At 38.1% G+C, this 17,152-nt stretch overlaps 1 protein-coding gene across 4 annotated transcripts in view; it reads left to right on the forward strand.

Moving 5' to 3' along the window:
- Positions 1-17,152, forward strand: part of LOC121528260 (zinc finger MIZ domain-containing protein 1-like) — a 189,769-nt gene that overhangs the window by 41,477 nt on the left and 131,140 nt on the right. For all 4 annotated transcript variants that reach the window (XM_041815595.1, XM_041815594.1, XM_041815597.1 and 1 more), the window contains exon 2: positions 12,545-12,643. The gene's annotated coding sequence lies outside the window, so the exon portion shown is untranslated. The remainder of the gene's footprint in view (positions 1-12,544; positions 12,644-17,152) is intronic.

Below are 17,152 nucleotides of genomic sequence, written 5' to 3' on the forward strand. Positions count from 1 at the left end.
ATAGCATCTCTTTCTTAGTGTTGAGACATTTTATCCATTAAAATGGCAAATTAATTTAAAGGAACAAGCACAGACCAAAGTTTGGACTCATTTTCCTCTGATTCTGTTTCAGCAGTTTAGCGATTAGCTTCCTAGCTAGCTTACCAAGCCTTTAGGACACCTGTAAGGTAGCAATTATGAAGACTAAATTTAAGTGGAAAGCTAAAAGCAATGTAAGAAAAAAAATAGATAAATAATCCAAGGGTACAAAGCAAAAACCAAATTTTTGACACATTTTTCACTCCGTATTTTAGCTACTAGCTTTCTAGCTAGCTTACCAAGCCTTTGGATACCTGTAACTACTGTGAATAATTAATTCAAGTGTAAAGCTACAGCACCGCTACAAAGAAAAAAAGAATTTGAGCTAATTGTAATGTTCAGGCTAACAGCTGACATGCTAGCCATAGCTCTGTGGCTGGCTAACCAAGCTTTTAGCAGAACTTTAAATAACCAGTTAAAGTCCTGAATAAAACATCAAATCAGACCTCCATCAACAGCCTGTAAACTGAAAAAGGCTGAGCTAAAGTAGTGCGCCAGCTGTGCTAGGTTTCCCCCCATTGGCTCCCTAGTTAGCTAACAGAAATGTTTGCTAACCTTAATTTCTACAATGAAATGAAGATCAAATCTAAGTGAAAAGCTAAAACCAAAACCATATGGGAAAAAAAAAAGAAAGATGAAGAGCAAGCTACTCTAACTGTTAATTTCCAGCTAGCCCCCTTGCTAGCTAACCAAGCCTTTACAACAAGTGAAATTATTCAAACAAAATCATTGAAGTAAAAAAAAAAAAAATTGTTCATTTGATATTATAACTCTGGATTTCTGCTGCGCAGCTTGAACGATGTATAAGACAGTTTTCTGAGTAACTTTAGATTGAGAAATTTACTTCACTACTTAAAAAAATAGAACTAGCTAGTCTCATTGATTTCTGCCGAACATGTTAGCCACTAGCTCCTTTGCTAGCTAAGCAAGCATTCTCCAGTGAAATGGAGTGAAAATCTTAAAGGCAAAACAATGGGCAAAACTAAAGGCAAAAAAGCCCATAAAATACTAAACACAAACACTGAAACATAGCAGGATATTATAACGTTTTATGTCCAGTTAGCATGTTAGCCTTAGCTCTCAGACTAGCTCAACAAGTCTTACTGACTCCTGCAAAAGGCAAACATGAAGATTACATTTATTTTGAAAAGCTAACAGCACTCTACTTAAATTAACAGGCGTAGGAAAGGAGGTTCCCTGACACTTTGTTTCACAACATGTTGAAGAAGCTTTTTTTTAATAGTATTTAGCCTTTTCAACATTTTGCTTCTCCTTCTTTGTCTTGTAGACTCTTTTTATAGAGCCATGTCTTTTATTCCCAAACATTGGTATTCATTTTGGTAAGCACAATTGAAATAAAGAGTTTCTAAAACTGCAAATTGTACCCCCAAGTTTGCTTAACCTTAAAATCATGCTCTAAAAGGAGACTTAATTGAAAGCTTTTTTGGGATGGCTCCATTAAATTGTTCCAGTTATTTAGGCGATCCAAAACACAAACAACAAATGCTAGAGGGCAAACACATTGGGAACTTATCCACAGCAGGAAGTAAATTACCTGCATTTGCATGGATAAAACACGTAATTGGTAGTTGCTGTGATGCTGATCTAGTGGCAAAAAAAAGCATGTTCAACAGCAGTGTGTTCCTCTGTGTGTTTAGGTTTTGTATCTGTGCAAGGCTGCACATAATTACAGCAGCGGTGGTTAACTAGGCGCCGGTGTTTGTGTTAATCAGTAGAGAGTGAGGAACGGCGAGCTAACTAAGCTGGTGTCTCATGCTCTCTAAATGTATCACGCTGAAACACCATTATCTCTAAACCTGTAATCATCACCACTGCTCTCATTTACTGCAGTGATACACTTACTGTTGATGGCTTTTGCCCAACAACAACACTCCCTGTGTAATGTATCACTCCATATGGAGGTTCCACAGAGACCAGCGGCATGTGTGTTGGGGAAATGTTCAATCCCTCCTCTATTAACCTGGATTTGAGAGTCAGTGAGTACAGTATGTACAATTTTATAGGCAATGTAATTTACACGATTAGGTTAATACTTAGCTAAAAGGCTTGATGTTGACTTCAAATAACCCTACCTCCATACTAATAAGGGCCCTATAAAAACAGAATGCTTGTTTTTTAATACTGATTTACATAATCAGTCATTTAATAATGTGTTTTTTCCTTCTGATACAAATATGCTGTATACAAATAAAGTAAAGAAAGTAAAAATATTTGCAATAAATGAGTTGTATACACAGTACAATTATACAAATATACACTGCAGTTTACATACAAAGAAAATGAATAATGCATGAAATATATCAATAGATAGCCATTTGTATCCTTCATGCATGTCAGAGTTATTGGTTCAATTGTTGCACAGATAGTTGTCTGGTTCAGTGGATCCAAAGTGGGGTGGGGACCCCTAGGAGGATCATGAGACACTAAGTTTTAAATGATTTACAGTGGTATATCTTATCCATTATCATACATTTTTTTAAAGTGTTTAATTTTGAATAAAACCAAAATGAATAAGTAAGATTTATGCTTAAATGTAAGTAATGTGTGCAAAACTCCTTAAAATGTACATTTGTGCATAATGTTTTGTGCACCTTTTACCATGAGGTTAGAGCATACAAAGCTAATACCCCTGCGTGGGCGCGCCTAGTCTCTGGTGCTGTTATTTTAGGGGTCATGGGTGGGAAAGTTTGGGAACCCCTAGTCTCTTCCACCATTTATACCAGCTAATATTAGAGCTGGGGTGGAGGAGGGTTGCAAAAAGCAGCTTACAGAAGGAGCAGTAAAGTGTCGCCAGGCTAGAAGAGTTTAAACACGGCAGCATGAGTGCAATTAGCCAATGGCATGCTTAGAGTGAATCAGCTGGTTGTCAGCTTGTGTAAGATCAGTTGGTCTGGATTATATGGCAATTCTTAGCTCTGTGGCCTGCTGGAACAAACGCTATACGCTCAGTTTTTGGATGATATGTCATAGGAAGAAGAACAATATACAGTACTGTGCATAAGTGTTAGGAATGTTTGGGGCAAAAATTGAAGCTGCAGTAAGGCGTAGATTCAGCTAGTAAACTGCCTAGGGGCACCATCGTGTGCATAAGACTGACACAACCCCAGTTGTGCTCTGGATGTCTTTGCATATTGCCATGGGCATGGGAAAATGATCTGTTATGAAAAAAGAAAACCCTGAAGGGCAGAGTAAGGGGTGGATGTGGTGACTAAGCACGGCCTAGGCTACCCTCTCTATAAAGAATCCTTAGTGCCCCATATGCCTGAAATGTGTGCATATGACTGTCATCTCTATCCAGTTTGCCTTTCATAAAAATGGCCACTACAGTTATAAAATTTTATCCAAAATGCAGAACTGTTGTTTTTTTCTTTGTGCAAGATGCATATAAAAGTCATAAATGTTAGTCCAGTAAGGACAATATGCCTTACTTAACAGTGTTCCCTTTAATAAATGTATTTTTTAATAACAACTGCCCACAAGTTGCAGTGCTGTTGTGTACCATACCTACCATGATATATCATTAATGAATGTACAATAGAGTTTTAACTTTAAGCTGCAATTAAATCAACGCATTAGTTGTAATAGCTTTTATTATGAACTGAGTAATCCTGTAAAAAACAAGCCTGCTTAAAGAAGGCCAAAGGGTTAATTGTGAAGTCTGTAAATCAAATTAATTTTAAATGATATGCTTGTCATAATTTCCCTGAGCCCCAAGGGACACTCAAAAGATGTATTGATAGTCAGCAATATCATGAATTAAACAAGTATTTAAAACTCATTCAAAACATGTAATCAGAATATGGATGAGCTCTCAACCTATACGCTTTGGGCCAGAAATGATTCCTTGAATTATTCGGGTGATTTGATTAAAAAAATTCCTCGAGGCAAATTATCTGCCTTGAGGCTTCTCTTAAATCAGTCCTATATCCATATATGCCCATGCTGTAAGCCTGGACGGCTGTTTATGTGGCACAATGCACTTGTTTTGTTGTTACTATAACGCAACATAAATGATTTGCTGCGTGAAAATCCCGAGGGAAGAGAAGTTGATGCAGTGATGCTTACAGGCACGCGTCCTGTGTTACGCTGCCAGTGCCCATGGCTTCATAGCAAATATGGCACTACGCCTGCACAGGTGAACCTACGGAAATCTCAGAGTTTACATGCTGTCTGCATGACTCACTGGTGTGAGACAGTGCTCAGTTTGTGTCTGCAGACTTCAGGGCATTTCATTAACTTCTCTGACTGACCCGACCGTTTCGCAGAAAACCGCCAGGCGTCACGATTCGAGTCCTATTTTGGTGCTCTCCCCTTCTCTCTCTCACCAGCATGCACACGTTATACATTTAATTATAAATTATTCAAATTAAACGCACTGACATTTTGATTACAGCGCATTTTTTAAAAAGTTTCAGCATCCCGAATAACTTGATAAGACTTATATTGATAATAAATTGTCACCAATTAAGTAGAAACACCTTGTTGCCACAGACAGTGACTGTGACTGAGACTAAATAGGTTAAAGTTCATCATATAGTCAGGATTCAACAGGTCACAGAAGCAGCTTTATCCCTTAAAATGTGTTCTCCATGTCAGTGGATGGTCTTAAAGGTTTTTATGGTGTAAAACACACAAACAAAAATGTGCAAAAATTAAAAGTGAACACCCTTTGAAAAATAGACCATATTCCTGTAATCTAAAGGTTCACCTTTCAGCTGTCATCAGACAGCTGTGTGAATGATGGAGCTGTATTCTTGCGAGAATGTGAAATATTACATTCATGCATAAACTAGAGGATGTTAAAATGGGTCCCTTTACTTTGATGACAAATTGGAGAATAGAAATAAACCACAATAGAAGAAATAAAGTTTTAGCACCAAAATTTTCCTGGTAAAGGATCCCTAAAACCCCAAATATGGCATAATCTAATGCAGTTATTTAACTTCCTTTCCTTGTAACTTTAAGAAATGTAAATTGCTATCAGAACTTCATTGCACTTTGTAAAATGTATTTTCTTTAGAGAACCTGTTAATACCAATTTTTAATATAGAAGTAGTGTATTTAAGGGACCCAGCTTCTTTTCTCATTTGTCTAGTACTACTTCTCTTAAAAAAGCAAAAGTGATTGGTAAAAAAACAAGGCAATATTTCTTATTAGAGTACTCGATTAATAGCCAGAAGAATCAATAGAGTACTCGATTACAAGATGAATTGATTACGGTGAAATAGCCTAATTACATAATCACATCATCAGCTTAAGTGTAAACACACTGACTCCAAGGCGAGATTATTTCCTGTTTCTATTTATCTTCTGAAACTACAACCCTCTCTACTGAAAATCATCGCCAATAATCAAACTGTCACCCCTATGTTTGTCGACCCTGCTCTCCTCTTTTTGACTTCAAGTGTCTTTTTGGAAAGAGAAGATATGTTACTTGGTTCATCTTGCTTGTCTTGAGCATATCAACAACAGGAAGCAGCCTCAAGCAGACGTTGTGATTTTTGGTGCCAAGCTCACAAAGAGGAGCAGAGTTTAGGGAGGTGAACGGGAGGTCTGAACTTTTAGAGATGGTTATTTACTGAGAACATAAGTGTTGTGATTAGGCTCTTCCTTTTCTGCTTTTTTTCCCTGCTTTTTAATACTTTTTCACATTCATGATAAAGCATGCAGCATGAAAACACAGCTCTTAACCCTATGTTGGTAATTTTATTAGTCAAGCTTTTAAAGTGAAGTTGCTCTGCGTGTTTGTGTTTCTGAGCTTTTATCACCTAAGCTTATTATATGCCCTTTCAATTGAGGGTAAAATGCTCTTAAAACCTTATTAATCCCTCATCACATGCTCCATGTCCATGTGCATTCAAACACCACTGTATTTACACGTTAAAATGCAAATTTTGCACACTGGGAGTAATGGCTGCTGAGAGCAGGCTGGGTGGACACACGGCCCGTGGCTCTGGAGTGCTTTTCCCACAGCGCTAAGAGCAGGGCCAGGTGAAGGGTTTCTCCCCAGGTGCTCCCTCCTGCCATTGTCCAGGCTTCGACCCTGCCTGCCTCACCAGTGTTTGTTCTCCATGCAGCCTGTAAAAACCCCTGAGTCTGTCCAGCCATGGTGGCAACAGCAGCGACAGCGAGGATTTTGACTCCATGAGGACCCAATTAAACCTGGGAGGGCCTCTGTGAAGGAATAATAACAATGATAAATGCACCTCTGTGGCCGGCTTAGCTAGGCAGGCAGAGATGTTTTATTGTGCTGGCCTGGTTTGACACAATTTACTCCCTGCTGCTGTCTTTTTTTTCCGCAGAATCAGGAGGTTTAAGATTTCACCCTTTTTGTTTGTTTTGCTAGAAGAAGCCTGGTGTCATCTTTTAAATATTTCGATGACTTTGCTTTATGCAACATCAGACTCGCTCTTTTCATGGGCTTCAGATTTAATGATAACCTGCAAAAAGGCCACGCTACATGCATGTGTGTTTATCTGTTAGTAGTTGCGCACATGATAAGAGCAGTTTTGTTTATTTGTTAGTGCTTGATCTGGACTTCATTCTTTCAAAGTATCTTTTTTAATAGTTAGTTGATAGACAATGACCTCTAAATCAAGCCATATTGCCAGAGTATTAGCTTTTTCACACCTCTCAGTGGGTGTTTTCCCAGTGCATTTCCTTAACAGCGCTGTAGCTGTCATCACACCTTAAGACATCCCTGCTGACGTCATGATATGTGGTGTCCCTGTCTGTCAATTCACAGTGCATTTTGGCTTTGAGAGCACGGCACAGTGGGTGCTCCACATACACAATCATAAGGCCAGGCAGTATAACAAAATATAGATTAAATTGTAACACAGTGAGAAAGTGCAATATTTCTCTGACCTAAAAATGTATCATAATATCAGTTTCATACATTTTTTGCAGCTGTTGTAATTCCATACACATCATGCAAATATTGAGTGTCAGTTTTTCAAGGATAATTTGTAAAAAGTCCTACTTTCCTTTTTTTTTTAAATGTTTTTTTCTTAAACACTTGAGGGAAGACAAAAAAACATTCCCTTTGGTACAATAATTCACATCATATCTGCAGTAATCACAGTTAGATATATTTTTTTAATCGTACAGCCCTAGTTGTCATAATGATACCTAAAAAGACTGTAAGTCAAACAAATCATGAATTTAGGAACATCTCTCACTTTTATTTATGCAACATCTAGTTTTATCCTACACTGAAGAACATTTTTTGTTGAAACTGACCTCAAATTTGTTAAGTAGTGGCAGTTTTTTGAGTACTCCCTGATGAGCTGAAAAAAAACTCATAGCATTAGATGAAAATGGGCATGTAAAATGTTTAAGTAACTGAAAAGAAAATATGTGTTTAGTTAAGTTATATCAACTCAACTCATACATTTATGTTGAGTTAACTTAACTAACTTAGTGTAACTACATTGTAGAAACTTTCCTACACTTGAAAATGATGTTTAAATCCAACTCATAACAACGTGTTAAGGTACTTTTCATTAAGGTACCTGTTTTTCACCCACTGCAATTTTCCCTTATTTCTTTCAAAAACTTTAATTTTGAATATTTATGCCACTCAAGGCAGGCCAACTTAAGTGACAGTAACTGAAAGGTGCACACTGCACTGGAGATACTCTTCCATCATGTTCAGTATACCATCCATTGTGTATAGTGGTTGTTCCTCACAGGCAAGACTTGTCTAACTAAGTCAGTAACTTCACTCATAATGCAACTTGTATAAAGCTCAAAGGCATTCTGGGAAAACGCTGCAGATTAATGAATGAACCTCAAGTAATTTGAGTACAATTCAAAAAGAGCAGACTAGAGCTGAAATAGCTGTTTTGGATGTTTAAGTTAACACAACTGATTTTTTAGAACCTCCAACAGGTCAGTCTTACTGTGTCATTGTAATACGTTGTAATAGTAATATCAGACATACTTTTCTCTTTTACAGCAGGAGTTCTCAAACTATTCAGCCCATGACCCCCAAACAAAGGTGCCAGAGACCATGAACCCCACTGTACCCAGAGATGACTGAGGCATAGTTTAACACAGCCGTGCACATTCAAGAATGATTGTGTGCAGACTTACATTTGAAGGATTTTTTAAACATTACTTTAATTTCAGCATAAATCTCACCAAATGAACGTGTTTTTATTTTACATTTCCCTAATTTTATACACATACTCTTATAAAAATTTGGAATCATTTAAAAATCTTTGTTTTTCTTGAAGGCTTCTGGTGACCCACTCTCAAAGTCTTGTTGAGAACCAGGAGTAAAACCGATCCTTTCACACTTGTCTGTGAGCTCATCTATTTGAATATTTCTAACATTATAGCTAACAATCAATTTGGGACTTTTCCCTCTTTAACCACACACGTTATTTAAATTCCTGTCTGGTTTCAGCTGCCTGTCAAAAGTCCTGAAAGAGACCCTTTACACTTTTGCCCAAGCAGCAGTCGCCACTGCTGTAAAAATCCATTTTACAGCAAATTAAAACATGTTCACAGCCTGAGTCAGAAACAAATCTGGAATAGTCCTGTCTTTATAGGCCCACCCTGTATTGGGGCATTTTTTAATTTATGTAGCCACTTTTGTTTTTAATGTGATAAGAAGTTATGCATAATTCATGGCATGAAGGCAGGACTACAAGCCAGCAAGGTGTAGCTGTTTAAGTAGATCTTACATAAGTTTGAGACAGAATTTTAGTATGGTAACTACCATGTTTTGCCTTCAGCAGCCTACTTCAGCAACAACATGCCACTCAGGCTTCATCCAATATACTACAGTCTATGCTTTGACCCTTGACACCCTTTCACTCAGTTCATCTTTTTTATCCCTGTTTCAGACTATAGCAACTCTTTTCCTCTATAAAAAAAGTAAATTGGGGTCAAAAGATAAAGTAATGAAAGGAAGAAACTTTTTTTTTCCAAACTTAATATTTTGAGTTGCTTAGTCGGGCAAAATGGAATTTAAAAATCTTCCACAGAAATGAATTACTCACCATCAGTGCTGAACGAACTCTAATGATACTATGTTGGGGAAAAAAACACTTCAAATGAACTCCTAGAGATACAATTTCAGTAATTTGGGTCTAATTTCTCTATTCTGCCACAGAGAAATGTTTTATTTCTTCTGCTCTTTCTTCTGGGTTTACTTCATCTTAGTGAAGATTTGCTGCCACTTGAGACTCAAAAGTGAATTTTCTCTGTCAGGTGGTAATTTTCAGAAAAACTCCCTTAATGAGATAACAGGCTTCTTTATTTCATATTTGCACTTTGCCAGCAGTTTGTCAATTACTGCTTGTGGTTTCATTCTGCCAGTCAGTCTTTGTCTGGGCTCCCAGCCTCCTCCTCCTCCTCCTCCTCGCCGCGCTGCAGAGCCGTGTTATTGTACTTAAACAAATCAATTCTGTTGCAGTTGAGCTTTTTTCCCTCCATCCCCCGTCATTATGAACTGTTTGCAGTGCAGAGCACATTGATTTTTCACAGCCCTGGAAAAGCTGTTGATGAATAGCACAGAGGTATCTGGGGAGAATCTGGCTTAAAAAAGGAGGCACCCAGCATCAACCCCCGTCCTCCCCTTCTTCTTCGACCCCCCCCCCCCATCTTCCTCCTTTTTCCCGAGCCCTCAGCGCTCGTCCACTTTCTCTTTTCAGAGAGCCGCACTTACAACGGGGGGAGAAATGCTGCCTGGAAATCTTAGAATGATTAAAGAAAATGTGTAAGGCATGAGTGACCACCTTCTCCCGCTGAATGTGAAAACACACCTTGTGCTTCGACAGTTTTTATATCTGGAGCATTAGCCAGGTCCTGTCAACCAAAGCGTGAGCTCAGGAGAAGCCAGAAGAGCTCCGGTTGGGAATAGAAATGGCCAGCATACTGTGTTTCACTGAGCAGAAAATGACACCAAAGCAGGATACGGCGAGATTTGAAAATAGTGTGTAAAGGAGAGAAATGGCAGATGTCACATTCTTAAACACTCTTCACATACATTCACAAAAGCAAACAGCCTCAAGGTATTTTTTTCTCTGACTTCATCTCGATCAGCGCCTTGAAATTTCATGGTTGAATTAGAAACCTTTTTTTTTCTTTTCTGCCTGTGTTGCTCTTTAATTAAAGGACAAGGTTTAAGAGAATGGAGTATCTGAACAAGTACTATTGCCAATTGTTTGCTTAATGCTTCCTCCGCTGCTGTGAGCCTCACCACCTTCAAAATCATGAATGTGTTGAAGTGCTGCTTTAACCTAACGCTTCATTCAAAGAGAGCACTTTGACTCGTACTTAACCTTTCTTAAAGAGCAGTTTAAAGACCAGATTAATAGTGCATTGACTTTAACTTTCAAATAAAGATCACAACAAACAGAGGTCAGTCACTCTGTATTCACTCAGTCACTCGGTACACTGTATTCAAATAAAGCAAATTGTAGCTATAACAGCCTCCATTGTTTCTGTGGGAATTTGTGCCCATTCATTTAGTAGAGCATTTATGAAGTCAGGCACTGATGTTGGATGAGAAAGCCTGATTTGGAATCTCTGTTCAAGTTCACCCCAAAGGTGCTCCGTGAGGTTGAGGTCAAGGCTCTGTGCAGGTCCATCAAGTTCTACCCCCATGTCTTTATAGTCCTTGCTTTGTGCACTGGGTCACAGTCATGTTGGGATATAAAAAAAGCCTTCTCCAAACTGCTGCCACAAAGGTGGAAGCATAGCATTGTCCAAAATGTCCTTGTATGCTGAGGCATTAAGATTGACCTTCACTGGAGATAAGGGGCCAGACCCTAAAAAATAGCACCATACCATTATCCCTTCTCCACCAAACTGCACAGTTGGCACGATTCAGTCAGGCCGGTAACACAGTTCTGGCCAAACCCAGACTCGCTCATCTGACTGCCACACAGAGAAGTGAATGATTTCTTGCTTTGAAAACAGTCATTGCCGTTTTAAATTTAAACCAGATCTGTACATTTCAGAGTGCACAGTGAGTGCATGAGTTCCCTAATAGCTGGTAAGACGGCTAAACAGCTGAATTTGGATATCAAATTAACTGACGGAAGATTTCCACTATGGCTAAACTTATTATCTGTCATTTATTATAAAGACGGGCCTGAATTCCCAGTCAAATGTGATTTTAAAACTATAATGAAGTCTCCCACCACTAGTAGCTGCTGTAGCTTCAGGTAATTGCAGCTAACTTCCTGCCAGAGTTTCCCCCTGCGCATCACTAGATGTGAACATAAATGCTTAGCATTTAGCATGTCATGGGAACAGCAGGGTATGGCAGTATTTGAAATAGAAAATCAAAATAAAGATGTATGAAGGCCCCGTGATCCCAGTGGGATAAGTGGTGTAGAAAATGGATAGATAGATGAAGGTTGTTGAGGTTTATACTCATATAAATACTCAACTGAAGTGATAAGTAACCACAATGAGCATGATACTAATCTGCAATGAGGAACAAAGGCTGACAGAGCTACCTGCTAACTTTAGCCACACTCTACTCAGCATGCTGAATTCACAGCATACCCACTGACTGGTTTCTGCTCAATATCGCCTCTTTAGACTAGTCAATTAAACACAATTAAAATGTGTATTTCGCCAGATAGTGATATGTAACTGCCTGGTAACATCCTAAAATGTAATGTACGAGAAATTTAAGAAATTTAAGAATTTTTCAAGGGGGTTGTTTCACCAGAGACTGATTCAAAGTTTGGGAATTTAAAGGCTACCTGTTTGCATTTTACCAGTGAGATTACTTATCAGTTTATTCCCATCATTTTGCATGACAAAGCTAAAAGGAATCTTAACAAGCTAGGTTAGCTGAGCAAATGCTAGGGGCAGCTTGGCTAGCAGCCACTCCCTGCGGTGAATGTCTACCAAAAGCATCTAGATAACAAAAACAAAAGAACAGAACAAAACAGAGCAATAAAATGTGTGAAAAAGTTAGCAAATTTTATCTTTATTTGAATGGTTGAAACTTTATAGAGTCACACTAACCAGTGTGGTCATTTTTAAGTCATAAGTCTCACTGGGTGTTCACATAAACCCTGCCCAGCTTGGGCATAGTGCAAAGAAGTATTGTTGTAGGCTGCTCTTAATAGGCTTACCTTTCAATCAGAAGTGAATTGTGAATGCACCCTGTCAGTGAACTTACTCTGTAGCGGATGTTTATGATACCATACTGATCATGTGAAGTATCAGTTGCTATTTTGATTTGTCCTTCATGGGCACGGGAGCGTGAAGGAGCTTATCCATGCAGAAGAGAGAAGTACATCACATTAAGATGGAAGCCACTCAGAGCGCGAAAGAATCTGTGAGATGGGAAATCATTGCTTGATTTTCAGGAAAAACAAATGCAAATGTAATATATTTCAGTGTCTGGAGATTGGCTGATAATGCAGCGCTGATTGATGTATTTTCTTTTCCCTCTGATTTCTCTCAGGGGCAGACGACGAGAGGCGCTGAAGTGTTTCCCCTCCTGGTGTGTGAATGGGTGGGGGGGTCCCTCGAGGTGAAGAATTAAGAGTTGAAGTCAACACAGGTGAGTCTTATTTAGACTTTTTTTTATGATGGGACCCACAGAGCCCAGGTGTTGGGGTGAAAATTAATTTACAAGTTGAGCTTGAAGTATGTGCTCCCAAATAAGTGCTGCTGTTGAAGCAAAAGCTAAAAATTATCAGCTAGCAGCTGCGTTTTGGTTTCAAAAGTGCCTGAAACGCAACCTTTTAATTTTATTAGCATTTATTTAAGTCATATTTGACTTTCTGTTTAATCTTATATTCCTGTAAACATTTCACATCAGGTTAGACTCTGGTCAGTTTAGCATCTTAATCTCAGTGTTGACCAGTAACATCCTTTACAGTAGATGACTGGTAATAAATGGCCAGAGAGTCAAAGAAATAGGGAACTGAACTAATTTTTAGCTAGGATACTTGGTCCATTTTTATTTTATTCTACTATGTTAAGGTATGAACAGCTGCAAAAAGAATACTGTAATAAAGAAAATTACAAGGTAGGATATAAAAGCACAGCAACAACTTTTTAATAACGCTGGTGTGGAAAAGATTGTTGTTATGTTAGCAACTAAAGTTAGCAAGCTAGCCAGCCTAATGAGAGTTCATAGCTCTTTTAGGAAGTTTAATTCAGAAACCAAAATTTTTTTAGGTTGTAGAAGGAAGATGAGAGAAATTATTAGGAAGTTAAAAGATCTGTTGTGGCTAGTGAGAGCAGCTCTTAGCTTGCTAGCAAACATGATAAGCTAGCAGTGTGTCTGAAATTGCACCTTTTTGCACTAATTATGTAATATTTTGAGAGAAAAGAGCTTTCATGCTGAGAAGTATTCAAAGAAGCAATATACTACTAGCACACTCAGAACAGTTTAAGGATTTAGTGTGGAACGGTGGACATGTTTCACCCTAAATGAACACCATGTTGTTGGCATAGCGAATAATTTACTGTTTGAATGCTAATTCTAGCTAGCATTAGCATCCATTAGCGATTGTGTTATCAGCAGTGGCAGCACATTTCAGTGAAGAAAAAGGCAGTCAAGGCAAAGTATATTAATTTTCTTTGAGCAAATAATGTTAACATAAAATGCAAGTAAAACAACAGCTAAATCTTTTCAGTCACATTGTATTGTGTGAAAAACTTGTGTTCGTGACTAAAATTAGCAGGCCTAATGAGAGTTGATAGCTCTTTTTAAAGGTATAGTTTTGAAACCAAATGGCTTTTGGGTTGTATAAGGCAAAGTAGAGTGAACATTTTGAAGTTAGAGCTGTTATGGCTAGTGCTAGCATATCCCTAAAGCTAGAACTGTGCTCTTAGCTAAATGGCTCTATGAGAGGGCCCTCATAGCACATACATTTTCTTCAGAAAATGTGGTTATACTAAGTTTTTGCTTTGTATACTTCACATTAAAGAGCAGGGCTGTATTAAGGTTGAAATATTAATAATTTAAGAGCATGAATCAATGCAAAAAACATCTTTTTATGGCATGTTGCTCTGGTTTGATTTTTAATTTCTGGAAATGTTTTGCCACAACTAGTTAAACAAAGCTTGTACTGGAAAATGAGAGGATAAAATGGTTCAGATACACCTTTTTAAATGCACTGCTGTGGAAAAACGTTGCACATTGGCAACCAGAGCAGTTAGCAGGCAAGCTAGCCTAATGAGAGTTGATAGCTCTGGAGCTAACTGGCTTTTGGGTTGTAAAAGGGGAGGTAAAGTGAATTCTAAGAAGTTTAAAGATCTGTTGTGGCTAGTGCTAGCATGCCCCTAGCTTGCTAGATAAGCTAAAGCTGTGAAGCTAGGCTAAATAGCCTTGTGAGTAACCCTTCTAGTGCAGAACTTTTATATTAAGAAGTTGAAAGAGCTGTTATGGCTAATGTTAGTGTCCAGAACTTTCTAGGTAATATGATAAGCTAGAGCTGTACTGCTAGCTAAACAGCCTTGAAAGTAGCACAGAATTTGTCTTTCAGAAAATGTGGTAAGCTTATGTTTTGGCTTTTTGTTTCACATTAAAGAACAGGACTGTATTCTTTAAAAACAAACAAACAAAAAAAAAACAACTAGCAATTTAAGAGCACAAAAATTGTTTGATTTAAATCCCTGGTTCATTGGGCTCTGTTTGGACCTTTTTAATCTCCTGTGATGCTTTGACTTTCTATTTCTGGGCATGTTTTGATACAACTAGTTAAACAAAGCTTGTTACTGGAAACAGATACGACCTCCCCTCACTCTACAATGATTTAAAGTCTTCTACTTTGTTTGCTCGGACATGCTCTGTCCTCCTCTGTGCTCGAATGTCTTTGGTAAACACTCAATGGCAGCAGTTTGTGTGTGGCCAAAGTCGGCTCTCCTCGCACAGCATGTTGATTTCATTAGGAACTCCTTAGGGGGGCTCTGGGTGAACAAAGTGATGTTGTGTCTGTTTGGCTGAATACAAGTCCATGTGCAGTTGGACAAATGTGTACAGAGAAGGTCTTAACCAGCAGGCGACCAGTTTATCTTTATGCAATATGTAGTTCAGGGAAAGGGAATGTAATTGGTTCGTCCACTGTATTATACAATACAGCTTGGGCTTCATGGATTAGGAATTGGGACATCCAGCATACACACACATGCACAGTGAATAGATAAGAGTGGTTAATCTTGATTAGAGCAGTGTGAATGCTGAAATACGGTGCCCTGACAAACATCTGCCCGCCACACAGTTGAGTGGGATAAAGCAAAGTGATTATTGTGGAAATGTCAGGCGAGGTAGGCAGCAAGAGCAAGTGGAACGAGGGGGGATATGACACGAACAGGGGCATGACATGAGTGCTTCAGTTCACAGTCAGCTCTCTCTATCAGTGACAGATTTTTTCACCCTGACTATCGATGTGAGGTTGCCTTTGTGGAGGTTTAATGGAGAGGCTGCAGTCAGGAAATAGAAACACTTTCAAATAGGGAAGTGATCAGCAAAGTTAAAAGGCAAAAATAATCTCAAGAAATAAATTGTGTACAGCTTTAACTCAGGATAATTTCTGTCCTGACTAATCTCAGACTAATATTTGTGGGCATATAAAAACATGATAGATGATAAACTTGAAAATTAATTAAACATATAGAAATAACATTTGAGTCATGAACCAATGTACAATAGCAGTTTTTCCTTGATTAATGGCACCAAAGCAAAACTTTCCTGTATTTTATTATAGGACATTTATTTAATTGATGAGATAAAATCAAAGTTTGTCAAGCTAGTTGCTTATTAGCTGGGTGATTTCTAAAGGTTGCCAGATTGGCATTTTGTCTTTACCCCTGTTTTACTTTTTGCATTAAAGATATTTTAAAAGATTTCAGATACCAAGCTGTCTGCTCTTGGGACATGCATTCAAACTACACATTAAAAATATGTCTTGTGTAACGATCTTGTGTTGTTTAATCGAGATAAAATCCCACACTATGCTCCTCAACAGCTTATCCTACCACCTAGGTATTAGTGGAACAGTTCTCTTCTGGCTTCAGTCATACCTCTCAAACAGAAAACATTTTTTCACCATCAGGAAGTCCTGTTTTCCCATGAACCCTGTGAACTAAGGTGTGCCTCAAGGCTCTGTTCTTGGACCACTTCTTTTTTATCATCTACATGCTCCATCTTGGTCAAATAATCTGCAAACATGTTCCCAGGTTTTCTTCCTACGCTGATGACACACAGCTTTTTTTATACACTAGACCACCTACTCAGCACCCTCCAATATACTTCCATATATATTCTGAGCTATGAAATGGTGTTCAGTATGCATTGAGGTGCATGCGAATGCCCATAATAAATATTAATCCTTGCTAATGCAAGGTCAAAATAGGTGGTTGTGCAGCCTATGTTAGATTTAAGGACAAAAGAAGCTTGAAATCTATGGGAAGGGAGGTAAATTTTGCAGGTAAATAAACAATTGTTAACAAGATTTGTCTCCTTATTCTTGATTGCCATGTTGTTTGGTTGGTCTCTAATCCAAGAATCTTGAAACCAAGGAAAATGTCTTATATTTGGAGAAAAATAACTATTTTTCTGTTGATAGTCTCAGCGTTTGTTTATATGAACAGTTTTGCACTTAGTCTCAATAGATTGGTCAATCTCTTGAGGGTAGTAAGGTCAGTATTTGTCTTTTGGCTGTTGAAAAATTAGCATTTAGGAAGATAAAACCATTGGAAGCATTGCCATTTTTCTAGATGGATGACTACGACAAGGATTAACTGTTTGCGAGTGTTTTTCTCACCATTATCTAATTAATAAGTACATTAAAGCTGTTAATAAACAAAGTTTCATTTCAGGTCATTTCCAGAATTGTCAGGTTTGTGTAAGTTGCCAACTTAAGTAGAATGGTTGGTCAGGTATTTTCCACTGATTTCTTAAAGAATACGTCAGTTAATAAGTTCAAGCAAGAATTTGTCAATGCAAAATCTGATGTTTGTCATTTCTGCTGCAGCAGTTTAAGCTGATATGTTATGACACCTGAGAAGATAAATACAATGGGAAACTGTTGTCTTGACATTTTCTGTCAATTTGCTA

Source organism: Cheilinus undulatus, linkage group 20 (assembly GCF_018320785.1).
Source record: "Cheilinus undulatus linkage group 20, ASM1832078v1, whole genome shotgun sequence".
NCBI lineage: Eukaryota > Metazoa > Chordata > Actinopteri > Labriformes > Labridae > Cheilinus > Cheilinus undulatus.